Source organism: Aegilops tauschii, chromosome 7, assembly GCF_002575655.3.
Source record: "Aegilops tauschii subsp. strangulata cultivar AL8/78 chromosome 7, Aet v6.0, whole genome shotgun sequence".
In the NCBI taxonomy this organism is placed as follows: Eukaryota; Viridiplantae; Streptophyta; class Magnoliopsida; order Poales; family Poaceae; genus Aegilops; species Aegilops tauschii.
Genome location: NC_053041.3, coordinates 539,127,665 through 539,154,231, shown reverse-complemented (window position 1 = coordinate 539,154,231; position 26,567 = coordinate 539,127,665).

The following is a 26,567-nucleotide window of genomic DNA, read 5'->3' as shown; positions in this document are numbered from 1 at the left end:
ACGTCCTAGATTCATGGTATACATGCAGCTAGAGCAGTGCATGTGGAGTAAGTAAATTATACCTTAAGGTTCTTGGGGCGTGGTTCGGTGGGTGACGGGACGGCGGTGAAGAAGAAGGGGTCGGAGGCCCTCCCGCGCCGCCGCTGGGTGGAAAGTGAATAGCTGCACCGGTAGTCCCTCGCCGACGGCGACAGCGTTAAGCCTCCTTCCCTTCCCGATGGACGAATCCTGCCGGCTCTTTGAGCAGCAGTGAGGGGAGAGAGAGGCCAACGAAGTCTTGTTTAGATCTGGGGAGGGCGAGAGAGTGTGAAGAGAGCAACTACAAGCGCTGAGGCTCCGGCGGGAGAGGGCGAGAGAGTGTGAAGAGAGCAACTACAAGGGCTGAGGCTCCAGCGTGTATATATATAATGGAGAGAGAGTGTGAAGCGTGTAAACCCTAGAAAACATTTTGACCAGTCAAAGAATCCTCCTGGTACAAATTATGCTCAAGTGTAGTTATCGAACCCGAGACCTCAAGTTTGATGAGCGAATAGGCTAACCAGCTACACAACCCTCCCTTTATGTTCAACGAGAGGGAAATAACCTTTTATAAATTCCTGCATTCGTGTGACAAGCATGCCGTGTTTTTTTGTGTGTGGGAGTCATTGGGATTTCAATCATAATCGTGTCATGTGGCTTTGGTGGTAAGACTATCCACAGTGGTGCAGAAATAATGCAGCCTTAGTCACCTTACCTCTCTCCACGTAGTACGTTGGGTCCCACCAGTCAGAGGGTGAAACAAACAAACTAATAAGAAAAATTAAAAGCGCCAGCGGTGTATCTTACCTCACACATCTCGCTACTGCTCGGGAACACTGTCCAATTGATCCCTCTGTTCGCTCACGTACTATTTTAAGTGAATCCTTATTACAACATGCACACAATTTTTGGGCACTTGTATTCGACTTAAGTCAGTGTGCCACCGTATCTCGTATACTTACTACTCCCTCTGTCTAGGTGTAATAAGTCACGTTAGAAGGTGCAACGGGACCAAGGTGCGTGCATGTGCGTGTGTGTGTGTGTGTTTAACAGCATGTGTGTATTAGAGAGAGCGACAGATCGACCTACTCCTACAGAGAGATGTTGTGTAGTGTACGATTTTAGCCGCGAGAGTCGGTGCATCCTCTCGTTTCCGGGCATGTCCGGTAGGGACATGCGGACAGCTGCCACGCCCGCTCCTGACCAGCCTGGCCCACCCAAAGCCCCTCCATCGCCCGCGCGCGCTTCCCGCCCGAAACGGTCAGCGCCGCTCCAAAGAATCGGTGCCGCATTCATGCCCGGGCAGAGCGGACGTGACCTCTCACTGGCGCAAGAGTGATGGTTGCTTCGTTCGTCCAACTTACTGCTGGGTCTATGTGATTTGATGGCTCATTGGTCTTTATTACTGAGGTGGTAGGACTGCTAGATGTCCCACGCTTTCGGCGAAAGGAGGTACTACTACTACTAGATTACAATTTTCTCCATTCTTATAGCGGAGGCGTGCAAGAGCAGTGAAAACACGCAGGCTCAGTGATTACATGGCCCACCTCACACTATCACCGTGCGACACCTAACTCTTTACATAGTACTCCCTCCGTTCCTAAATATTACTAGATGAGTCCCCGCGCGTTGCCGCGGAACAGCGGTATATCTCTCTGCGCAAAATTATCGATTTCATAGAACTAAAAAAACTCTATAACCGCATGACAAATGGTAGCCAAACTAAATAAACTCCCATCATCATTTAGATCATCCCATGTAAGGAAAAAAGATCAGCCAACTCCTACTGCATAATGGGATTATATTTTTCTTTTTGACATGTTAATGGGACTTAAAAGCTCACTTACATGCATGCTACCGGTGCATGCTTGCATGCAGACATGTTGATGTGATTTAAAACCCACTCACATGCATGTGCCATGGTATTTCTGCATGCTTGCATGTGGCTTAGTGCGGAGCCTCTCAACGTCTAGATCAGACGGCTATTATGGAATGATTTACTTCATCTAACGGCTACATCAATTTTGATGATGTGGCTCAAGGAGAGGATAGAGAATTCCTAGTAGTGGGGGCTAGCTATTACTAGTAGATAAGTCTTTGTAGAGATTCCACTACATACGGAACAAAATGAATGAATCTACACTTAAAATGCATCTATATACATCCGCATGTGGTTCATGGTGAAATCTCTACAAAGACTTATATTTAGGAACGGAGGAAGTACTAGTATAGTATGTACTGTAATTTATCAGTGAGATAAATTTGTACAATGCTATGAAGCTTCCAGCTTCTGTTACGTGTATCTTGCGTCCAAGGTTGCCCGTTGCAACATTTCATCAAATACAAAGGAGACTAACATGCATGCTATTGCATCTCAATGATTGACAGATCATAGCAAATATGTACTCCCTCCGTTCCAAAATAAGTGTCTCAACTTTGTGCAAACTTTAGTACAAAGTTGTACTACTACTAAAGTTGACATTTATTTTGGAACAGAGACAGCTAAAGAAAAAACGATCCATCCAGACCCTAGCCCTTGAACCGTGAACCCTGACCAGGCTTTAATTTGCTGGCAATGTTCGAGCTTCCTAATAAATGAAGTTTGCAACCTTTTGACCATCGGATCATTTTGTGCAGTTTCACCAAAATTGAGATGAGCATCCCTGTGGCAAAGAAATTGAAGAAGCGTGATTAGAATAAGATTACTGGGACTAGTTGATGAGACATAAACTCATCACAAATACAGTACGTAGAAGCCAGTAGAGGTATGTGTGGGGCAAAGAAGTAGAGAAATATCCACAGGGAGTGATGTGGGCAGCTGGAGCAGTGGTGCAAGCCGGCTGTAAAGGGAGTTGTACCTGAGGGACGTAGCTCAACCTTGAGGAGGGCGGCGGGAGGCGGCAACTGCCCACGTCGCGACAGTGAGCAAGGGACGAAGGCAACCTCCCGGCTTTGTGAGAGAGAACGGCGGGGACCCCTGATCGGGACGTGCCGACAGTGGGTTTTCGCCGTCGGCGACGGCCACCGCATCTACACTAAGCATCCACCCCTTCCCCAAGCGGACGTGATCCGCCGGGATGTTAGAGATGTGGCCACAGTCATTTTGTGCGAGAGAGTGTGAAGAGAGCAACCCCAGCAAGCAACCGTGTAGGCTGGCCCGTCCTAACTATGTATATAGTGGAGCGGTTTCCTTTTCTCTCCATATGAACCTATCATATTGCGTACGTGCCACTGAAGAAAAAAATCTTTATTTATAAATGACGCGGCACCTACTACTCGTTCTCCTATAACCTTGCGCTTGGCATCTCCAAAATATTAACCTTGCGATTGGCTCTTCGCCTCTTCGGGAAGTCGAGCAATAATGGTAGTGCAGTATATATCGTTCTGGCTATATGAGACCGAAAGAATTGCTACACGTCCACCACGTGGGCGAGGGTCGAGGGGCGAGGGAGAGTGCTACATACGGAGCAAAATGAGTGAATCTACACTCTAAAATACGTCTATATACATCAGTGTTTGGAGTATGTACTAGTAGTTCATATTGAAATCTACTAAAGGACATATATATTCCAAACAATATGATATAATCTCTATAACCAAGGTAGTAGGGACGAGGAGTAAACGGAGGGAGTAGTAAATTTTTCTCCTCGTCCTGCGAGCCACCGCGCGCATGGGCGAGGGAGCGGGCGTAAGGCGGAGCAAGCTTCACCTCATCCTGCGAGCCACCGCGCCCGTGGGTGGGGGAGACGGCGTACTAAGCAAGCTTCTCCTCATTCTGCGAGTTGACGGGACACATCAAAAGTACTCTAGTGTATAGAGCCTTGCCTCTAAGGTAGGCCCCACATGGTTTGCCTCTTTTTTTAACATAACACGTCAAGTCGCAATTTGTTTGTTCACCCGTGGTTGACGGTCCTCCCTCCACCAAGTGGACAACCAGTACACGTGCCAAATTACCACGTGGGCTGCCTTTTTCGTACAGAAATGAGCTCCACCGTGTACCCGCGAGGGTGTGGTTGGGAAAGAGACGGGAGTACGTCCGCCGTGCATGCACCTCTTCTCTTCGTGCACGTCCCCCACCTACGTGGGTGTGTGTGAGAGATACAAACCGCGTTCGTGAGTGTTTTTGTTTTGGGGTGGGGGTGGGGTGGGGGTTGATTTCGTGAATTATTTGTGGGAATATGTGTCGATGACATCTCGAACAAAATTTTTGCATGCAATGTGTGTGAAATGGAGGCCTATCCATATCATACATAGAGGGTCGGGCAATCCACGAGAAGAGAGGGAGCGGTCATAGCTATCGATAGAGTCGAAGAGAGGATCAAGTGGGTGGGTGCGAGATCGATGAAGAGAGCCATCGAAATTGTGTGTGTGTGCAAGTCAAAGATATAGGGCAACTGGCCTACCGGAACGTTAGAGGGCACATGTCAAGTTTGTGTGTGGCAGGGAGACATGACTAGAGCGCTCGATGTATCGGTGTGTGTGGGGGGAGGGGTAGGCAGAGGCCTAACTATAGAGGTAGAATGACTCGTATATGTGTTGAGAAGGAGAGACCCAGCTATGTCTTGAGAGAGATCGGTCGACGTCCATACATAACTGAAGGACGGGAAATATGATGGGACAGAGAGAGAGAGGAGAGAGAGAGAGAGGGAGGGAGAGGGAGGGAGAGGGGTAGAGTGCTGGATGGGTGATGGAGTTGCTTCTCGAAGATGGTGGGAGAGGCCTACTAGACAAACTAAGGGTGGAACTGCAATGTTATCAATAAGAGTGGGGATGTGTTTCTGTGTGTGCCTGTGCGTGATAGATCTGTCGGGACGCATCCATGGATGATGAAGGGGAACCATGTGTTTGGTAAGCAAACCTAACTAGATCGATAGATCAATTGTTGTTTGTCGGAGGAAGGGAGAGACACAACTAATGAGGTAGATCGATTGACGTGTGGGTAAAAACGAGTTATAAGGACCTAGCTAGCTATATGTATAGTGAGAGATCGGTCGGTGTACGTCCATTTGTTAGAGGCCAATAAGGCCCAGCGAGACGGATAGACAGAGAGAATGGAGCTAGGAGGTGGTGCGAGAGGCCCAACTACTAGCTAGATAGGGGAGGAGTGTGCGATTGTGAGATCGATGAAAAGAGGGGCGAGAGTTTACACGTGTGTCTGACCGTATGAGAGACACGAGGCAAGGACACATAAAGGAGGAGATTGAAGGTGTGTGTGTATGTTGTAGGCAGGCATCGCTGGAGAGGTTTATCGATCGGTGTGTGTCGGAAAGGAGTTGTGGAGACTCTGGGAGAACGACCTAAAGAAAAAATGAATGTGCCCGGTGGATAGAATGCCGAGGGAGGGGGAGGGCGAGGAGGGGGTGTGCATGCACGAGAGAAAGTTAGTGGTAGCTACAAAGGTTAAAGGATTGTGTGGGTGTAAGAGACTAACAAAGATCATAATTTGATATGAAAGCGGATTCATATATTTGAATAGGAGATCATAGTGTTTTAAACATTGCATGCATGAATATAGCGGTGATACACGTATTGTGCCCATGTTATACCATAATGTGATAATGCATGGCGTTTGCAATTCACAGCTAAATGCCGAACAATCTAAACCATACTATACATCAAAGAATCTCACATTTTATTTGAATTTGTGATAATGTGTGGCGTTTGCAGCTTACAACTAAATATCGAACAATCTAAACAATACTATATATCGAACATTCTCACATTTTATTTGAATTTGTGGTAATGTGTGGTGTTTGCAACTCACATCTAAATACTTGTAGGCGTAGGGGGCGGGGCACCATACATAATGTGATAAACACATTATACATATGAGACATGGTTTAGATTATGAAGATCTAGCTAGAGCTAGAAATGTAATGTGATTTGAAATCAAAATAAAGTGGATTCAAAAAATCTAGTTCGAGTTCATATAGTACACATAGTTCATATGTAACTCGAGACTAATCATGTGGTGTGTTGTGAAGATAATACACAAACGATGGTTTAACTTGACAATAATGATGATTGTAGATCTTATTAAAACAGAGAAACGAATTCAAATACTTTGACTTCACAACAATCATTACTGTAGATCTTATTCAAATAGAGAAACGAATTCAAATTTAGTCCATATTGAAGCGGTAGTATATACGTTTGGAATGCACTAAAACGCTCATTTGAGTAGTAGGTTGCATGCATTATACACGTAGCGAAATATTTTAATTGAACATAACATGAATTCAAAGTTTTGAATGACATTTGTAGTGCGCATTGATTTGGTACAGTACACGTTAGGCTTGTCCGGAAATTTCAACCCGCGCCTTGTTAGCCCGAAATATTTAAGATATATCTTTGTCTCGTTGTGCTCCGACAACTCCCTCCATCTCAACCCGCGCCTTGCTATTCCGAAATTACAACGCGCGCGAAAACTCCCACCTCCTGTGAAATCCCGACACGCGAAATGCACGTGGTACCCCTGAACCGAAAGAACCGCCTCAAATCGGTGGGGGTACTTTCGTAACTTACCCCACATTTGGGACAAGCGCGTCTCTAAGCCATGGTTCCCCACTGCCATCCCATCCGCCCACCCATTCGTACACCGAGGCCGCGAAAACCCGCGACGAAACCCCACACCCTGCTCCGTCCGCCACCCAGCCGGAGCCTCTTCCCCGACGACGTCGTCCACAGCAACACCTCGACGTCCCTCATCCACCGTACCGGATGAGGATCCGTCGTCGATCTCATCGTCCCGCCGGTTCAGCCACCCCGTCCTCCACCTCCAAGGAGCTGCCCCGACGTTCCCCTCGTCTTTCGCGTCACCTCCATTCCCACACCATCGTCTTCACCTGCACCACCGGAAGAGCATCATCATCACCGTTTCCTCGGATGAAGCTGCGGCCTAATCGGCGCCACCAAAGAGGTTGTACACTAATCGCCGCATTTTCTTCTTGATTCGATCTCACGGTGCTGCCGGCGCTCGGTCCCGAGCCGACACGGCGCGGCTCCATCCACGGCGGCGTCGCCGGCCACTTCCTCCACGGCGTCGCTCCCTCGGCGGCGACGTCCACATCAGTAGGAGTTGCTGCTGCTTTAGCTCTCGCTCGCGCTGCTGCTCTGCTCTTGCTCTCGGTCCCCTGCCTGGTCTGCTCTTGCTATTGCTCTTGCTCGTGCTGCTGCTCTCACTCTTGCTCTTGCTTGCGATGCTGCTCCGATTTAGCTACAGTTCAGTCGACTGAATCGACTTTTGGGTCAGTCGATTTTCAGGGGGTGGGGGGGCTCGCCGGGGTGAAGGAAGAACCAGCCGCAGCGGGGAGGGGGCCTCGCTGGAGAGGTACCCCACTATCTATCTTAGGGTTCAGGATGGGGGCGGTGGTCGCCGGTGGTGGCGGGGCGTTGGCGGGGCGGTGGCGTGGGGATCGCCGGAGAAAAAGCTCGGCACGGGGGGGCCTAGAGGGATGGCCGGGGCAGCGGCGGACCGGTGGTGGGGAGTGTTTTCGGGGCGGGCGGGGCGGCGCACCGCCGGCCGCGGGCGGCGGGGGGCTGCTGTTTGGCCGGTGGTGGCTGGCGGCTCAGGGGGTGGAGGTTGAAGATGAACTGCATGCCCTTGATTTCGTATCCAACGGCTGCAAAATCGACTGACCAGAGATGAAAAAGTCAGTCGACCGACGTGTAGCCTCACCTTGCTAGTGCGTTCAGTTTCGACAACAAAATTCTATTTCGACAGCAAAATTCAGTTTCGACAGTTAAGTTCAGTTTCGACAGTTAAGTTCGGTTTCGACAGTTAAGTTTAGAGATGAGCGGCTGATGTATTTTACATCTAGCACTTTGTGGTTATGTATTTTACATCATGTATTGGAGATGCTATTAGAATTCCACTCAGGTTAACGTTGTTCGTTGTCTCTCTTGTCCTGCTTCAGCCCCGGCGTCGTACAACTCACCGGAGCTGCTCCAACGACGAAACCCTCCATCACAGCGGAGCAGTACCTCGGGCTCCATCTCCAGACGCCTAAGATCTTCTTCCCCTCCTCCGACAGCAAAGTCAGCCGGAGCATCCTCACCGGCCAACCCAATCACGCTGAGATCGACATGGCTTCGCCAAAGAGGTTGTACACTTGTTGCATCTCTTTTTTACTCTACATGTTATATATATTGTCCACTGAGCACACGGATTTGTTCCTTTAGTGTCTCCTTGAAAGAAAAAACGTAGGAATTTTAATTTTCACTTGTCCTCCTTTTCAAATTCCTATTCATGAAGCACAAGACTAAGAGATAGTAGCATAATAGCATTATAACCATACATTTTCTTGTGGTTTGACTTAATCTCACCATGCTTCTTTGCATCCTGTGATCTTCCAATTGTTGTGAATCAAACACCCAGATTGGCAGAAATCCTGTGTTTTTAAATTCTCTGTTTTGCACGTGCATTCCTATCCTATTCATGTCTATTTCCTATCCCTGCATTGTTGGAATCCTCCAATTCAAACGAGCCCTTACAGAATTACTTCTCTTACAGATAGTTGTCAAAGAAAACCTTGCGTGGTTTGTCCCGCTCCTGCTGCGCCGTCGTCCACCCCAGCTCAGCTGCTCCAACGACAGAAGGGTCCAGCACAGCAGGGATCCGGCCTCCAGACTGTCTTTCGCCACCTCAGATCTTCTTCCCCGCCGCTGGCAGCCATGAAAACTGCATTACCATCATCAACCGAGCAGATGACCTCGAGGACTACACGGGTCCGCAAGAGAGGTCGCACTCTTTCGTGTCTACTTACGTTATGCATCGCTTAATATTACATGCTACTTTATCGTCCTGTTCACCGATTAGACTCTGAGTCAGCTCCAAACTAATGGTCAAACTTGAGTTTTTAAATGGTTGTGGGGTACATATCGGGGCCGCTATCAATAGTATCTATCTACTATCTGGTTAATCTCCGGTGTCTACTATGAGTTTCATGTTGGGTGGGAAACAAACAGTAAAGAAGCCATTATCTGTATTTTTAACTGAAGCCATTATCTGCCTGCTATTATTGGTTTTGGGTCTATCCACAGGTTGCTACCATCACTCTGGATTTCTGCATGCACTCCTTACATAATCTCACTATGTTTTATTCCTATGCATGGCAGTTATTGTAAACAATGGAACTTAACATGTAGAGCAAAAGAGACGAGCCTTGTGTGGCAATAAAATTTCATGCAGACGTCGCTCCATGGTAGGGGCAAAGGCAGCCCCCTCCACACATTTCAGATTGTAATCGAGAGGAAGATATCTGTTCTGAGGGGGATTCAGAAGGAGAAGACAGCTCCTATTTACCCCCTGAGGTCTTCGCTCTAACATGGCATGCTGATGTTGGTTGGTGTCTTGCATTGCTTACTTTATACATCAAATATGTCATCTGCTTAGTTTAGACATCCTTTGTGTGAATGCCATCTGTTTAGTTTATTCATCGTTTATGTGAATTATGCAACGCCATCTTGTTTAGCCAGGCATCATATATGTGAATTTTGCAATGTCATCCTGCTTAGCCAGTCATCTTATGTGTAAATTATATCAGGCCATCCTTTTTTTCGTTACATATTACATTTGTCAACAATGTTAGTACATTCAACTGCTCTTCGTGTGCATCAACCATTTGACACGGTGATGGCAAATTCTGGAGTGAAAACAAGGTCTTCAGAGCAGACTATGCTGTAACACCCCGGATGTAACTTTCCATATTTGTAACTCCGACTCTTGCCATTTTCGGCTATGTGGTGTGATATTCCCTTCGTGGTCGGGTTTTGTCTTTCGTTTTGCATTTTGTGCATGTCATGCATATCATATCATGTCATCATGTGAACCGTGCAAGAACCCTAGATCTGTATGGTTGACTTCTTCCTCCCCCGTTTTTTTCTCCAAGTCCTGAAAGTTTGACATTATGTACACCTGTACATAGCATCATAACTCTCTGCATTTAGCTCCGTTTCACACGTGTAATATATTGAAATGTTCGCCTCGTGATGCTCTACATTTTGTTCTATTGTACCATGCTCATTAGAGGACATCTTGATGCCCAAATATCTGGTGCAAGAGTGCTAGTTGCTGTTATCTGCTGGTTCTTAGCAGAACTTGGAGATTTGTTATTTTTGTATCATTTAATCTGTGCATCTTATGGGCATGAGCTCTACATGTGTTTTGTTGTACGCCATGCCATCCTTCCAGTGGTGTATGCCATGTATTTTTGTGATCTCTGTGGTGACTAGCACAAGCATGCAAACTAGACTCCGTAATGTTTCTGATTTCAGAGACTTAGTAATTTCTCCAAGTCTTTGTCTGCTGTTATTTTGTTGCCATGTAAACTTGATGCTACAGAGAGATCCATGCATATTTTGGAGATGTTCAGTAAGGATGTTTTGTAGTTATTGTTGTAATAGATCCATTCCTGCCCTTCTTTGCAATTATAGAGTGCCATAGAACGACTCATTCTTGCTCTACTTTTGCTATAAAATATTTCTGGCTGATTGTTAACATGATATGCAATTTTGCCAAGCTTGTTGTAGTTGATCCATACATGCTATGCATTTGTTCTTGCCATGGATAGCTTCATAAACTTTCCATCTTGCTGTAGCTATGCTTGTTTTGTCATGCATTGCTCTGTAGTGAGCGCATCAAGCTCACCAAGATGCCTTCATATTGTTGTTTCTGCCATGCTCTGTTTTCTGCCAAGTCTGAAACCTGTTAATGAAACTTGCTATGTTCACATGGTTGCCATCATATCTTCTGGTCCTTTTTGGCTTATGGTCAGTAAGGGACTTTTGTCATATGAATTTAGTAGAATACTTTCATGCCTTGTTTTGCTATGTTAAGTTCCTGTAGCATGTTGATTTCGTGCTCTGGACATTGCTACCTGATGCTGTTTCAGGCATGTCCAGCAATTTCACCAAGTCTGTGAATCTGTTATCTTTTGCACTTTTGCCATGCTTGTTTGAGCCTGTTATGTTGTGATCTAGCCGTAGCTCAGTGTCCATCTTTTGTCAAACATCTTCTGTAGATTACTGCCATATGCTTTGTTGCTATGTTGGGGTGTCGTAGCTTTGTTACTTGGTGTATTCTAAGTGCTATCATGCTGTTAATCGCAGATTCGTGTCATTCTTGTTTTGCTTGCCATTTGCAAACCGTGCATCCGTTTCCGTTGATCTTTATATCGATTTCAACCGAAATCATCTCATCTTTCCAGTGGCATGCTTGCTTTGCCAAGTTACTGCCTTGTTCATCATTTGTCTTCCGGAGCACGCATACGCATCGCATATCATATCTTGCATATCATTCATGTATTGCATCATGTTGCTTGTGCATTTCCCGTGATTGATTGTGGTTCCGTTGCTCGTGTTCTTGTCTTGGGTAGAGCCGGGAGACGAGTTCGTGAACGAGGAACCTGTTGACTATGCTTACGAGGATCAAGTTTTCGACAACTCTGAGAACCTTACAGGCAAGATGACCACCCCTCGAAATCACTTCTATCTTTCCTTTGCTAGTTGTTCGTTCTATTGCCATGCTGCGCTACCTACCACTTGCTATATCATGCCTCCCATATTGCCATGTCAGCCTCTAACCATCCTTTTCCTAGCAAACCGTTGTTTGGCTATGTTACTGCTTTTGCTCAGCCCCTCTTATAGCGTTGCTAGTTGCAGGTGAAGTTGAAGTTTGTTCCATGTTGGAACATGGATATTTTGGGATATCACAATATTTTCTTATTTAATTAATGCATCTATATATTTTGGTAAAGGGTGGAAGGCTCGGCCTTATGCCTGGTGTTTTGTTCCACTCTTGCCGCCCTAGTTTCCGTCATACCGGTGTTATGTTCCTTGATTTTTGCGTTCCTTACATGGTTGGGTGATTTATGGGACCCCCTTGATAGTTCGCTTTGAATAAAACTCCTCCAGCAAGGCCCAACCTTGGTTTTACCATTTGCCTACCTAAGCCTTTTTCCCTTGGGTTCTGCAGACTCAAGGGTCATCTTTATTTACCCCCCCCCCGGGGGGGCCAGTGCTCCTTCGAGTGCTGGTCCAAATCGAGCGATGTCCGGCACCCCCTGGGCAACCAGGGTCTATGCCAACCCGACGTCTGGCTCATCCGGTGATGGGGATATACCCCGCGGTATGACCCGGCCGGACTTGGCGACTCACTGGCAATCCGCCCGAACATAGCGGTTCACAGAGTAACCCGCCTAGACATTGTGACTCCCTGGAGACCCGGCGGGCGGATCAGACGGACGACAAGGCCCAAGGCCCGGCAAGCTGGCTTATACTCTAGTGGGCTGGCTTAAGATGAAAGGCGTGAGGATTATTTCCTTTACAAGGAAGCAAGACCCGGACTTGTATTCAACTTGTAAAGCAAGATAGACTAATCCTAATCCTACTAGGACTCCACATGTAACCCGCCCCTCTAACTTATATAAGGAGGGGCAGGGCACCCCAAAGAGGGACAAGCAACAAGAAACGATCTCTAGGGCTAGACACCGAGAGCCGGTTCCCGGTGACTCACTCATGATCGTAATGAGACCTAGCCTCAAACAGCATGTAGGGTTGTTACCGGATGATGTTTCCCGGGGCCCGAAGCTATCTAAATCCTTGTCTTGTGTTGCGTCTCTCGATTCCGCTCAACCCCTCTCAAGCTACCACATAGATGCGTTGGCCTCGCGACTAAGTCCTGACACTAAGGACATCTGCCGTGACAATTCCACGACAGTTGGCGCCCACCGTGGGGCTCGCGCACGGTGGTGTTTAGTTTTTGGAGGATTTCTTTCAGGGATCGAGAAGCTCGCAATTGATGAGATGAAAGAAGCCAGCATGGAACAACCGTGTGAGCCATCGGACAACTATGGACAGAGCCGGCAAATTTATAGTTGGGAAATCAGAATTATGATTAAACCTTGGAGCAGCAGGTACAAGATTGTGATTAAGAAATTTTTTGGTTTACGCGTTACGCGATCGCCGCACGCACCATGGAGATCCGCCGAGTCCGAGTCGAAAGAAACTTGCACTGCACTGGTACAAGTCCCAAGGAAATTCCACAGCGGTGAGGGCAGGCAACATCAAAAGCGTTTTCATCGATGTTATTTTTATGGAAAGACGAGGTTGAACCGTCAGACCAGAGGGAAGTACTAGTCCAAGTTGAGTCTGTCTCAAACCAATCGGCCACGGACTGATGTCATCGGCCGCCCGTGCTGCCGTTCCAAGTCGCCACGTTATTGTGAAGTTGCTCCCTGCACAAAGACAGTCAGCGGTTGAAAGGAATATCTGCGCCCTCCTGATGGAAAATATCGCCACCGAAGACTATTCAATTGACCATAGTACTGCTAGTAGTACTGCTTGATAAGCACAGGAATCAAGGCTGTATTAATTGAAAAAGCACTGTCCTATTCGGACTAGGATTGCTACTCACGTGAAGCCCTTTGCATCAAGCGGGACCGGCTGCTATTTATTTCAATGACCGGCCGCGATGCAGGCAAAAGCTCATTCAAATCTACTGGAGATGGGAATACTAGGGAATAGGGCAAGAAGATTTTTTCGCCAGAGTCCACTTTGTGTGGCGTTTGATGGCCGTCTTGACCCGCCGGTCTCCGGCACGGACGGAGCGATCCTCCTTACTGGCGGAGTTTCTACAAAGGAAGAGTGGGTCATGGCCTGCCAAGTACTTGATCCTTTGATCACGCCGCCTCTACCTCTGCTGCGGGCCTGCACTGCCTTGATCATGGCCAAGCCGCCGCCGAGTGACCCGCCCGCTCTTCGGAGCATTGCCGCACTCTCTATCTGGTCAAATACTATGAGGCGCCGGGTCTACATATGGAGCAATCGCCTAAATAAATCAGGTGTTATCCTTCCTATATATTTTATCAGTATATATTTTTTTCCTGTGAGCGCCATTACACTGCCATGTGGTGTTTTATATGTAGGTAAATTATTCATTGCAAAAGTATTGTTACACTACGGATATGGAGCATGCCTGCGCGTGCGCGTGCTTAGACCGGCACGGCCTTGAACCGGATCCTGCCTTACCGGGTCACCCACGCAGTGCCCTGCGCCACCGCATCGGCCGGCCTTGAGTCGTTCCTTGCCGTCCGCGCCTTTCACTGGCCATGCCTGTCTTCTACCCACTGCTGCGCCGGATTAAGCCGCCCCGGCCTCACTTTAAGTCGCCGCCGGATCTCTGCCGTGCGCCTCTCCCTTGCTGCAGGCAATCATTACTTTGGAAAGGGGAAAAAGACAAAGGAAAAGCACGTAGATGACGTACATCTATACGGACTATCTTTGTGTCTGACTACGCTCAGTATCATTGACCACGTTCATCCGATGAAAGTACCAGGTGCTATCTTTTCTATGTATTTTATCAATACATATTAAATTGTGTGAGAACAATTACTTTGGTCTGTGGTATATTTCCGCAGGACCATTATTTATTACAAAGTAATATTATACCGCGGAGATGGAGGCATGCCAACATCTCTTGGCACAGGTGGTTGTCGTTACTCAACGGACTCCCGCACCGGCTTACAACACCGTGGTCGTCTCTCGCGACCGCGCCGGCTTACAACGCCGTGGCCGTTTCTGGCAACCACGCCGGCTTACAGCGCCGTGGACGACTCGCCCATCCGCTCTCGCGGCCAGTTCACGCGTCCGCACCGGCTTACAACAAAGAGGACAACTTGCTCGTCCACACCGGCTTACAACACCGCGGCCGGCTCATATGTCTGCTCCCGCGGCCGGCTCGGCCGTGATTGATTTCAGTTTCACCTAGTGATCATCAACTTCATGGCGGATTATTTTTGGCCTAAACACATCAGGTGATATCCATCTAAAATATATTTTTAGCACATATTATTTTTGTCAAGGAACAGTTTACCTTTGCCTTGGTCTGCAATATTGTTATGCAGGACAATTGTTCACTGCAAAAGCTATGGCTGTGTCATGGATGTATAAACTCGCGCTACCATTATAAATGCGCTAGTATCTTATCATGCCATCAAGCTCGATGAATATATGTGCAAACCGCCATTCTGCAGACCGGTTTACATCAATATGACGTGGCTAATTCGCCCGTCCACGCCGGCTTACAACGCCATGGCCGGTTCATCTGTCTATGCCGCCTCGGATGCAACGGTCGTCTTTACCATCCGTTTCTCGCGGTCTGGTCTATATCAACATATCGGGCCACACCCGTCTGCGTGAGCTGATTATTGAGTATGAGCAAGTCACTACTTGGGAAGCCCGGTTTTTCTTTCAACAAAATGGAGGCAATTATCATATACTATCAACCGCCGTCTGCACCGGATGGCTCAATGGACATGCGCACAAGTCGCCGTCACTACAGTTTGGTCAAACTTCAAACAGCCAGTTGGAAGGAACCATTGGCCGAGTTGCTGACACGGCTCATACGGGATCATTTATAACCCGCCGCAGTCACCTCAACCTTCTGTGGATACACATCGTGCTATCAACACCAATGATATACAAGTTATGCCGGTTTATATCACGGTTAAATATGGAGAATCTCAAACCAACTCCTCGAGTCATCTGGAGACTCGGGGGCTACAGTGACATGACTCGGGAACCCCGGATCGTTGGAGGGAATGATAACCCGGTTCCGGAGGCTGCTACCATATTGATGAAACTTTAAAGGCCGTCAGAAAATTGCCGGTTCAAATAAAAATTCCGGTTTAAAATCCGGTTCAAGAGATATCTTTCTCCCGCAAAGTTTTGAAGCTCTCAATTCCGGTTCAAACATCCGGCTCAAGGTAAATTTGTATCTTATAAAGCTTTGAAGCTCTTAATATCCGGTTTACAAATTTCCGGTTCAAAAAGAGGTTATCTCTCGCAAGGTTCGAGTTCTCAGGAAAAATTTAAGGGACCAAAGAGAGTCTGTTACAAAGCACAACTCAAATATAGGTACCCTGCTTTAATGACCATTGGGAGCTGATCGTATTCGAATTTAGCTTAACCCTTTTGGTGTGACCCTGATCGTATTCGAATCAGAGTCGTTAAATATTCTCATGATCACTAGGGGGCTTCCTGTTCAAACATAGGTCGTATTCGAACCAAAGAGAACATAGCTATCGGTACCCTTTTGATCGGCACACTGCCGAGCTCATTGGGGAGTTTCTTGGTCATATTTGAACCATAGCTCAACCCCCTTTGGGGACCGACGTGGATCGTATTCGAATCAGCGTCGTTAAACAACTCTCAAGGTCATTTGGGGGCTTCCTGTTCAAACATAGGCCGTATTCGAACCAAAGAGAACATAGCTGTCGGTACCCTCTTGATCGGCAACGCCAAAGCCACTGGGGGCTATATGATCGTATTCGAATCTTAGCTTAACCCCTTTGGGACGGTTTTTTGATCGTATTCGAATCAGAAGCCTCAAAAATTTTGAAGTCTCTTTTTGCAAACAATTTTTGGAAGCTCTTTTTCATATGTAAAGTGTATATGAGTGGTTGCTATTTAACCCGGTTTGACTTTGGATGATAAGTCGCTGTCATATGGCAATCATAAACATTTGGAAGTCTTGATTTCTAAAGATTGGGTTATCACCCTTACTGCACAGGTCACATAAACTGGCGGTGAAAATTCAATATCACAGGTATAATATTATTATTATAGTTATGTTTCAAAGTTATGATTCATAACAGGCTTATCTGTGACTCCTTTTTTACACATCAGTGGTCATGTGTAAGATATTATGACCCGCCCTGCGGTAAACCGCCAAGGGTTCTTGTGATCTACTTGTGTGAAGGATAAGACTACATTTGGGTAGTTACCCGCCCTAGCTTTTGACATTAAGTCGCTAGGGCGTATGTTGTTTAAACTCTGTGCAGGATTTGCAGAACTATGACTTATATAAATGTTTTAAGTCCAAGCTCACTAAAATTGATGCTTCAAAATGATTATCCGTTCTGGATTTTCTCAAAGGCTATAAGCCGCCGGGTTATAAAAATTCCGGCTTACAATGGAGGCGTATTAAATCGCCATCGGCCAAGGGGCCCCGGTATTTAAAAATCCGGATTTACTTATCAACAGATAAGGTATTTGAATCTTCAAATAGCCAAACTTGGCTGGATTTTCACTATGATATTGAATTTGAAGATTTTCACAAACCGGGTTATTCAAATTTTTAATAGCTAACATGGCTGGATTTTTATTATGGTTATCAGTAACTAATATTATGATTGAGGTTTTCAAAGTCGCTTTGGCGCAATGGCTATTATTTTTCAATGGATATGATTTATTCTACAATGAAAGGAATAGTCCCGAGTCGCTGCAGGCTTACAACCCGGCACTTGGGGGCTATATTATTCAAATTGAGATTACATCGAATATGCAAAGTCCCATGTCACTCCCAGCATGCACCATGGCACTTGGGGGCTAATGCAAAGTCATTTTTACTGGCCTTATTGAAGACCCGACTCATCACATTGTAATGAGCCGGCCCTTGGGGGCTACCAATTGCTCCTGTCGAAAATTCAAGGTACACAAGCCTTAATCTATTATATTGAAAGATCCACTACTCAGTTGGTAGAGTACAAAGCTCTTAACCTTGTGGATGTGGGTTCAAGCCCCATGGTGGAGATTACATCATATGTTGTTATTATCAATGAATCATATACAAAGTCCCAGCTCGGTAATGCCTTACTGACCCAGCCCTTGGGGGCTACACCGGTTGAAGTTTTTTATGAGCATAAGGAAATTACAAGTCCCAGGTTGCTGCAAGCATGACAACCCGGCACTTGGGGCTACATATGTGGAATATTCAGTTTATGACTAATTCTCAGTTTGGAGTAGACCAGATTAACCCGGTGTCTGCAACAATCATGACCCGGCATCAGTTATTTATAACCCGGCAATTTTGGCAATCATCGGCAAGATCTACATCTTTAAGCCGGCTGAATATCAGTTGAATATTTCAAGACCAATATTTTTTCAAGTCAGAGCATTGAAGGCCGAATCAAATGGATTCTTTATTTACAAGAGCCAATATCAGCAAATGGGTTATGAAGCTGGCCTATTGACCCGGATATTCCAGGAGAAAATGTCAAGGACTCAAGGATGATCAGGTGCCGGTTTACAAAAATTTAACCCGGAGCACAACCTATCAAGTTTGTTCTTGTGTTTATTTTACAGGATCAGTTTAACATGGATAAATCAAAATTAAATTGGGGGCTAATGTCGGGGATATACCCCGCGGTATGACCCGGCCGGACTTGGCGACTCACTGGCAATCCGCCCGAACATAGCGGTTCACAGAGTAACCCGCCTAGACATTGTGACTCCCTGGAGACCCGGCGGGCGGATCAGACGGACGACAAGGCCCAAGGCCCGGCAGGCTGGCTTATACTCTGGTGGGCCGGCTTAAGATGAAAGGCGTGAGGATTATTTCCTTTACAAGGAAGCAAGACCCGGACTTGTATTCAACTTGTAAAGCAAGATAGACTAGTCCTAATCCTACTAGGACTCCACATGTAACCCACCCCTCTAACTTATATAAGGAGGGGCAGGGCACCCCAAAGAGGGACAAGCAACAAGAAACGATCTCTAGGGCTAGACACCGAGAGCCGGTTCCCGGTGACTCACTCATGATCGTAATGAGACCTAGCCTCAAACAGCATGTAGGGTTGTTACCGGATGATGTTTCCCGGGGCCCGAAGCTGTCTAAATCCTTGTCTTGTGTTGCGTCTCTCGATTCCGCTCAACCCCTCTCAAGCTACCACATAGATGCGTTGGCCTCGCGACTAAGTCCTGACACTAAGGACATCTGCCGTGACAATTCCACGACATCCGGTGTGCCCTGAGAACGAGATATGTGCAGCTCCTATCGGGATTTGTCGGCACATCCAGGCGGCTTTGCTTGTTTTGTTTTACCATTGTCGAAATGTCTTGTAAACCGGGATTCCGAGACTGATCGGGTCTTCCTGGGAGAAGGTTTATCCTTTGTTGACCGTGAGAGCTTATAATGGGCTAAGTTGGGACACCCCTGCAGGGTATTATCTTTCGAAAGCCGTGCCCGCGGTTATGTGGCAGATGGGAATTTGTTAATATCCGGTTGTAGAGAACTTGACACTCGACCTTAATTAAAACGCATCAACCGCGTGTGTAGCCATGATGGTCTCTTCTCGGCGGAGTCCGGGAAGTGAACACGGTTTCTGGGTTATGTTTGACGTAAGTAGGAGTTCAGGATCACTTCTTGGTCATTACTAGATGACGACCGTTCCGTTGCTTCTTTTCTCGCTCTCATTTGTGTATGTTAGCCACCATGTATGCTTATCGCCTGCTGCAGCTCCACCTCATTACACCATCCTTTCCTATAAGCTTAAATAGTTTTGATCTCGCGGGTGTGAGATTGTTGAGTCCTCGTGACTCACAGATTCTACCAAAACAGTTGCAGGTGCCGACGATGCCAGTGCAGGTGACGCAACTGAGCTCAAGTGGGAGCTCGATGAAGATCGTGTTCGTTGTGTTGTTTCGTTTCCTGTTGATCAGTAGTGGTGCCCAGTGGGGACGGTCGGGGATCTAGCAGTTGGGTTGTCTTATTTTATTTTGGTTCCGTAGTCGGACCTATGTGTGTACTCTGAATGATGTATGATTTTATTATGTATTGTGTGAAGTGGTGATTGTAAGCCAACTCTTTATCCCATTCTTGTTCATTACATGGGATTGTGTGAAGATGACCCTTCTTGCGACAAAACCACAATGTGGTTATGCCTCTAAGTCGTGCATCGACACGTGGGAGATATAGCCGCATCGTGGGCGTTACAAGTTGGTAATCAGAGCCATCCCCGACTTAGGAGCCCCCTGCTTGATCGAATCGCTGGCGTTGTTGAGTCTAGAACAAAAATGTTTTGTGTCTTAGGATTATATATATCGGAGAGTAGGATTCTTTTTACTCCTCAGTCCCTTCGTCGCTCTGGTGAGGTCTCCTCACGTAGAAGTTTTGACTCTTCTCTCCTCAAATTTCACTAAAAAAAAAATTTAGGATCACGCGGGTATCTTGGAATCGTTCCGATGGTTTTGTGACGAGAACATTGTTCTTGGTGCCTCCTGACATTTAGGGGTTGTGGCAGTGTCCCGGGGAGTTGAGCTCCGAGGTGTTGTCGTCACAATTTTATCGTTGCAGTTCTGGAATACCTGAGTTTCGCCGACATCGAAATCTCTTTTATGCACTTGTTGGTGAGATCACCTCGACGCCACCCAGTACTGGGGCGGGAGTTCGGGAGTATTGCCATAACTCGTATAACGGATGTTTTCGAAGGTTGAGGTACACGATTTCCGAAGGTTTCTTGGTTATGTGTTGACGGATGGATACAGCTGGATCTAGGGATTGCTAGTTTGGGTGATATATTTTGTGTCCCCTGTATCCCCAACACCAGATTGCATAACCAGAAAGTTTCGGGAGTTTATAGGTGGGAATTCAAGTAGCTCTTAGGATATCTTTCCGACAGACGCATGATATGAGATTGGGGTTCGACGTCTAGTGGTCCGCCTTTCCACGGTTGGTTTTACAGTGGTCTTGTAGTGTCTTAAAGAGTCCTTGGCTATGCCGACTCGGGGACGCTTCGTATGTCATGTGCACAGCCTTGTACATGATGGTGTTGTACGATCGAGCCCGTGTGGGCCCCACCACGAAAACTTCGGACGAAATCTCTATCATATGTTTGTTCCGGCTTATTCTGCAAGCCAAATCCTTTGTTTTGTTTTAACTGTGGCATTCGAGTTGCTTCATTGTCAAGTGTTGATTCCACACCTTTCCTAAACGGTGTTCTCATATTGCTATGTGAATACTAATCCTTCTTGTTCATCGAGATTGTCATGCCAATTCTTTTCATCCGGTGTGTTTCTCTTCAAGTGGATCCGATCATTTCAACATTCACAAGATCACCTCTCAGTCTTTCCTAACGTTGTTTGTTTCATCCGTCCCAAGGTGCCTTTATTTTTCCCGCCCTCCCACCCTTTTTCTTCAGGGACTCATATTTCTTAATCAAGTATCATTTTATTGATGTGAAGTCTCTCCATTCTTTTCTGTCAATGTTCTTACCCGGTGGTTCTCATGAAGATGTTCTTCAAGTTTTTCATCCTTCATTCTTTTCTTCTCCGGTGAATTAAATTCAAGCTTTCAGTGTCGATCATAGCCCTTTCCTCCTTTCAAATGCTTTCTCATGCCGGTGTAACTCTTAATCATCCACTTCTCGCCATTCATTTGTTCTGGAGTGACGAAGATATCTCAGAAGATTCGCGTTTCCATTCTCGATCCGTTTAAGGGATTTTGATGTTGTTATCTCATTCAAGCCATTTATTTCAACCGGCGCAATCGCTCTTTAAATTGTTCAACGGTGTTTCTCTTGAGTGGGCCCTAACCCACAGGTCTTTTTCCAGGATCTTACCTGACTCTTCTATTTTTTCGGAGTTATTCCCAAATTCGTCGCAAAGTTTGACGTAAGAATGAATTATCATCAGTCAAATGTCTTTCTCCAAGATCTTTCAAACTCTTTTCATCGTTGGTTCAACCTTTCTAATTCATCCCGGAGTATATCAACAATTCATGGTGGTGTTTCTCATCGTCATTCTCAACATTTGAAGACCGAAGAAGAGTTCCTCTTAAATCCTTACCCGTTCTTCCAAAAAAATTCATAGTTCTAGCTTATGCCATCCTCTCATAATTGTTTCCAATCGCGAAATTCTTTTCTTACCCATCCGGGGCAATTCATGAGGTTTTTCAGTTTGATTCTCCGAAGGCCATCATTTCAGAAGATTTCTACATTCTAAGTTTTCAGCCTCGTTCTCCAATTATTCTAAATTGATGTCTCTTCGTTCATCTCCATATTCTCCCGGTGCATCGTTCAAGTATCATCGAGTCAGCTCGTGATCTACTCGTTCTCATGTATCTAAATTTCCTCGAGTATTTTCGCGCATTCTTTAATTCTTCGGGTGTTTCGTCCTCTTTTCTTCAATTGTTTTCAATTCTCGCGGTGGTTCGTTCAAGATTTCTCTTCCTTCGTTATCATATCAATTTATTCATTGTTTCAATCCTACCGGTGGTTCGATGAAGATCTTCCCAAGTTTGCGCTATATCTATCTTAATCCTTTCTACGAGAATAAGTAGTATGCCAAATCCGTTGCTTGTCATCAATTTATATTGGTGAAGGATACGCATAACATAATTCTTGTTCTTGTTTCATCCAAGTGATTAATTCCTTCTTCCGGAGTTCGTTCATGATATTAAATTCTCGGTTCCAAGTTGTGCATCTTTTCTTTCCGGAGCTTCAAGTTATTTCAATTATATCATTTCAAAGCTTCATCTAATCATTGCAAGGCTTCTCCCAGAGTTCTTTTCAACTTCCCCTTTCATTTGATCATTCTTTTATTACCGGAGTTCTTCATGGAGGCTCTACATGGTGGTTCATCAAGGATTCCTTTCATTCCTCAATTTTTCTTCAAAATTTCTTGGAGTTCAGATCCGCCAAGCTATACTCTAAAATAAACATGGTGTTCCATACATGTTTTGTTTTTTGGAGTTCAAGCATTCTTCATCTTGCATTCCGAAGTGCAATTCTTTCTCTCTTATCTTTTGAGGTGGTGTTATGTCATTCTTGACAATTTGAGTTCGCGTTTCATGATTCACATGTTGTCAAGAATGAGGTATTTTAAATCCATCAATCTCTTTGTTGGAGTTATCTTGGTATAGATTTCACCTAAAGCCTTCCCTAAGGAATGTTGCTATTGTGGTGATTATCAATGATCAAGTTTTCTCCTTCTCATCTTGGTGAAGAAGTTTTCATCTCCTTGTTGATCTCAATCCAATCAACTGTTTCCGTAGTGGCAGAATTTTCGCCTCTATCTTGAGAAGATTTCTATAAGCCCACTACAAGCTTGTTCCTTTCTTTGTTGGTTTTCCAACAACTCCGTTCTATCCTTCTTTTAAGGATTCTTCCCAAATTCAATTTGTGGTAGAACTAATCATTTCCGTCTCCGTTCTCTTATTCCGACGATCTATCTTCTATTCGTTCGTCCCGGAGGCATTGTGATGTTGCTCTCTTCGACCAATCATCTTGTTTTGTCAAGATCATGTAATTTTTCCTTTCTCGTCCGTTTAGTCGGAGTGTCGTGTTTTCATTCGAGTTCTCTCATCTTATCAAGTTTTGCCTCCCTTTCTCAACCGGAGTGCTGTCTAAAATATTTCTTACCCCTTGTGCCATTCTTTCATTAGTTCCGGTGGAAAGGTGTTGTTAAGTTCATCGAGTATCCTCTCATCTTGTCAAGATCATGTTCAATTCCTTCCATTTACAGTCGGAGTGCTGCCCAAATTATATCATTCTTATTCCTTCCCTATCTTGTTTTAACCGGAGTGGTTTAAATATCTATCGTGCCACTTAACCTCAACGTTCTCATGGTGTTCCTTGTTTCCGTTTACTACGGAGTGCTCTCAATTCGCTTATCTCCGTTGTGTCATTTCTTTCGATTGGTTCAACCACGCAAGGTTCATTGGTTTCACTCTTGTGTCAAAGAAGCAACTTTGTTTTACCTCTTTCTCTTCCGTTTCTCTCCGGTGCCATCCTAGATCTCGGGACGAGATCCTCTCGTAGTAGTGGAGTGTTGTAACACCCCGGATGTAACTTTCCATATTTGTAACTCCGACTCTTGCCATTTTCGGCTATGTGCTGTGATATTCCCTTCGTGGTCGGGTTTTGTCTTTCGTTTTGCATTTTGTGCATGTCATGCATATCATATCATGTCATCATGTGAACCGTGCCAAGAACCCTAGATCTGTACGGTTGACTTCTTCCTCCCCCGTTTTTTTCTCCAAGTCCTGAAAGTTTGACATTATATACACCTGTTCATAGCATCGTAACTCTCTGCATATAGCTCTGTTTCGCACGTCTAATATATTGAAATGTTCGCCTCGTGATGCTCTACATTTTGTTCCATTGTACCATGCTTATTAGAGGCCATCTTGATGCCCAAATCTCTAGTGCAAGAGTGCTAGTTGCTGTTATCTGCTGTTTCTTAGCAGAACTTGGAGATTTGTTATTTTTGTATCATTTAATCTATGCATCTTATGGGCATGAGCTCTACATGTGTTTTTTTGTACGCCATGCCATCCTTCCAGTGGTGTATGCCATGTATTTTTTGGATCTCTGTGGTGACTAGCACAAGCATGCAAACTAGGCTCCGTAATGTTTCTGATTTCAGAAACTTAGTAATTTCTCCAAGTCTTTGTCTGCTGTTATTTTGTTGCCATGTAAACTTGATGCTACAGAGAGATCCATGCATATTTTGGAGATGTTCAGTAAGGATATTTTGTAAAAATTGTTGTAATTGATCCATCCTGCCCTTGTTTGCAATTATGGAGTGCCATAGAACGACTCATTCTTGCTCTACTTTTGCTATAAAATATTTCTGGCAGATTGTTAACATGATATGCAATTTTGCCAAGCTTGTTGTAGTTGATCCATACATGCTATGCATTTGTTCTTGCCATGCATAGCTTCATAAACTTGCCATCTTATTGTAGCTATGCTTGTTTTGTCATGCATTGCTCTGTAGTGAGCGCATCAAGCTCATCAAGATGCCTTCATATTGTTGTTTCTGCCATGCTCTGTTTTCTGCCAAGTCTGAAACCTGTTAATGAAACTTGCTATGTTCACATGGTTGCCATCATATCTTCTGGTCCTTTTTGGCTTATGGTCAGTAAGGGACTTTTGTCATATGAATTTAGTAGAATACTTTCATGCCTTGTTTTGCTATATTAAGTTCCTGTAGCATGTTGATTTCGTGCTCTGGACATTGCTACCTGATGTTGTTTCAGGCATGTCCAGCAATTTCACCAAGTCTGTGAATCTGTTATCTTTTGCACTATTGTCATGCTTGTTTGAGCTTGTTATGTTGTGATCTAGCCGTAGCTCAGTGTCCATCTTTTGTCAAGCATCTTCTGTAGATTACTGCCATATGCTTTTTTGCTATGTTGGGCTGATGTAGCTTTGTTACTTGGTGTATTCTAAGTGCTATCATGCTGTTAATCGCAGATTCGTGTCATTCTTGTTTTGCTTGCCATTTGCAAACCGTGCATCCGTTTCCGGTGATCTTTATATCGATTTCAACCGAAATCATCTCATCTTTCCAGTGGCATGCTTGGTTTGCCAAGTTACTGCCTTGTTCATCATTTGTCTTCCGGAGCACGCATACACATCGCATATCATATCTTGCATATCATTCATGTATTGCATCATGTTGCTTGTGCATTTCCCGTGATTGATTGTGGTTCCGTTGCTTGTGTTCTCGTCTTGGGTAGAGCCGGGAGACGAGTTCGTGAACGAGAAACCTGTTGAGTACGCTTACGAGGATCAAGTTTTCGACAACTTTGAGAACCTTACAGACAAGATGACCACCCCTCGAAATCACTTCTATCTTTCCTTTGCTAGTTGTTCGTTCTATTGCCATGCTGCGCTACCTACCACTTGCTATATCATGCCTCCCATATTGCCATGTCAGCCTCTAACCATCCTTTTCCAAGCAAACCGTTGTTTGGCTATGTTACTGCTTTTGCTCAGCCCCTCTTATAGCGTTGCTAGTTGCAGGTGAAGTTGAAGTTTGTTCCATGTTGGAACATGGATATTTTGGGATATCACAATATTTTCTTATTTAATTAATGCATCTATATATTTTGGTAAAGGGTGGAAGCCTCGGCCTTATGCCTGGTGTTTTGTTCCACTCTTGCCGCCCTAGTTTCCGTCATACCGGTGTTACGTTCCTTGATTTTTGCGTTCCTTACACTGTTGGGTGATTTATGGGACCCCCTTGACAGTTCGCTTTGAATAAAACTCCTCCAGCAAGGCCCAACCTTGGTTTTACCATTTGCCTACCTAAGCCTTTTTCCCTTGGGTTCTGCAGACTCAAGGGTCATCTTTATTTCCCCCCCCCCCCCGGGGCCAGTGCTCCTTCGAGTGCTGGTCCAAATCGAGCGATGTCCGGCGCCCCCTGGGCAACCAGGGTCTATGCCAACCCGACGTCTGGCTCATCCGGTGTGCCCTGAGAACGAGATATGTGCAGCTCCTATCGGGATTTGTCGGCACATCCGGGCGGCTTTGCTGGTTTTGTTTTACCATTGTCGAAATGTCTTGTAAACCGGGATTCCGAGACTGATCGGGTCTTCCTGGGAGAAGGTTTATCCTTCGTTGACCGTCAGAGCTTATAATGGGCTAAGTTGGGACAACCCTGCAGGGTATTATCTTTCGAAAGCCGTGCCCGCGGTTATGTGGCAGATGGGAATTTGTTAATATCCGGTTGTAGAGAACTTGACACTCGACCTTAATTAAAACGCATCAACCGCGTGTGTAGCCGTGATGGTCTCTTCTCGGCGGAGTCCGGGAAGTGAACACGGTTTCTGGGTTATGTTTGACGTAAGTAGGAGTTCAGGATCACTTCTTGGTCATTACTAGATGACGACCGTTCCGTTGCTTCTTTTCTCGCTCTCATTTGCGTATGTTAGCCACCATATATGCTTATCGCCTGCTGCAGCTCCACCTCATTACACCATC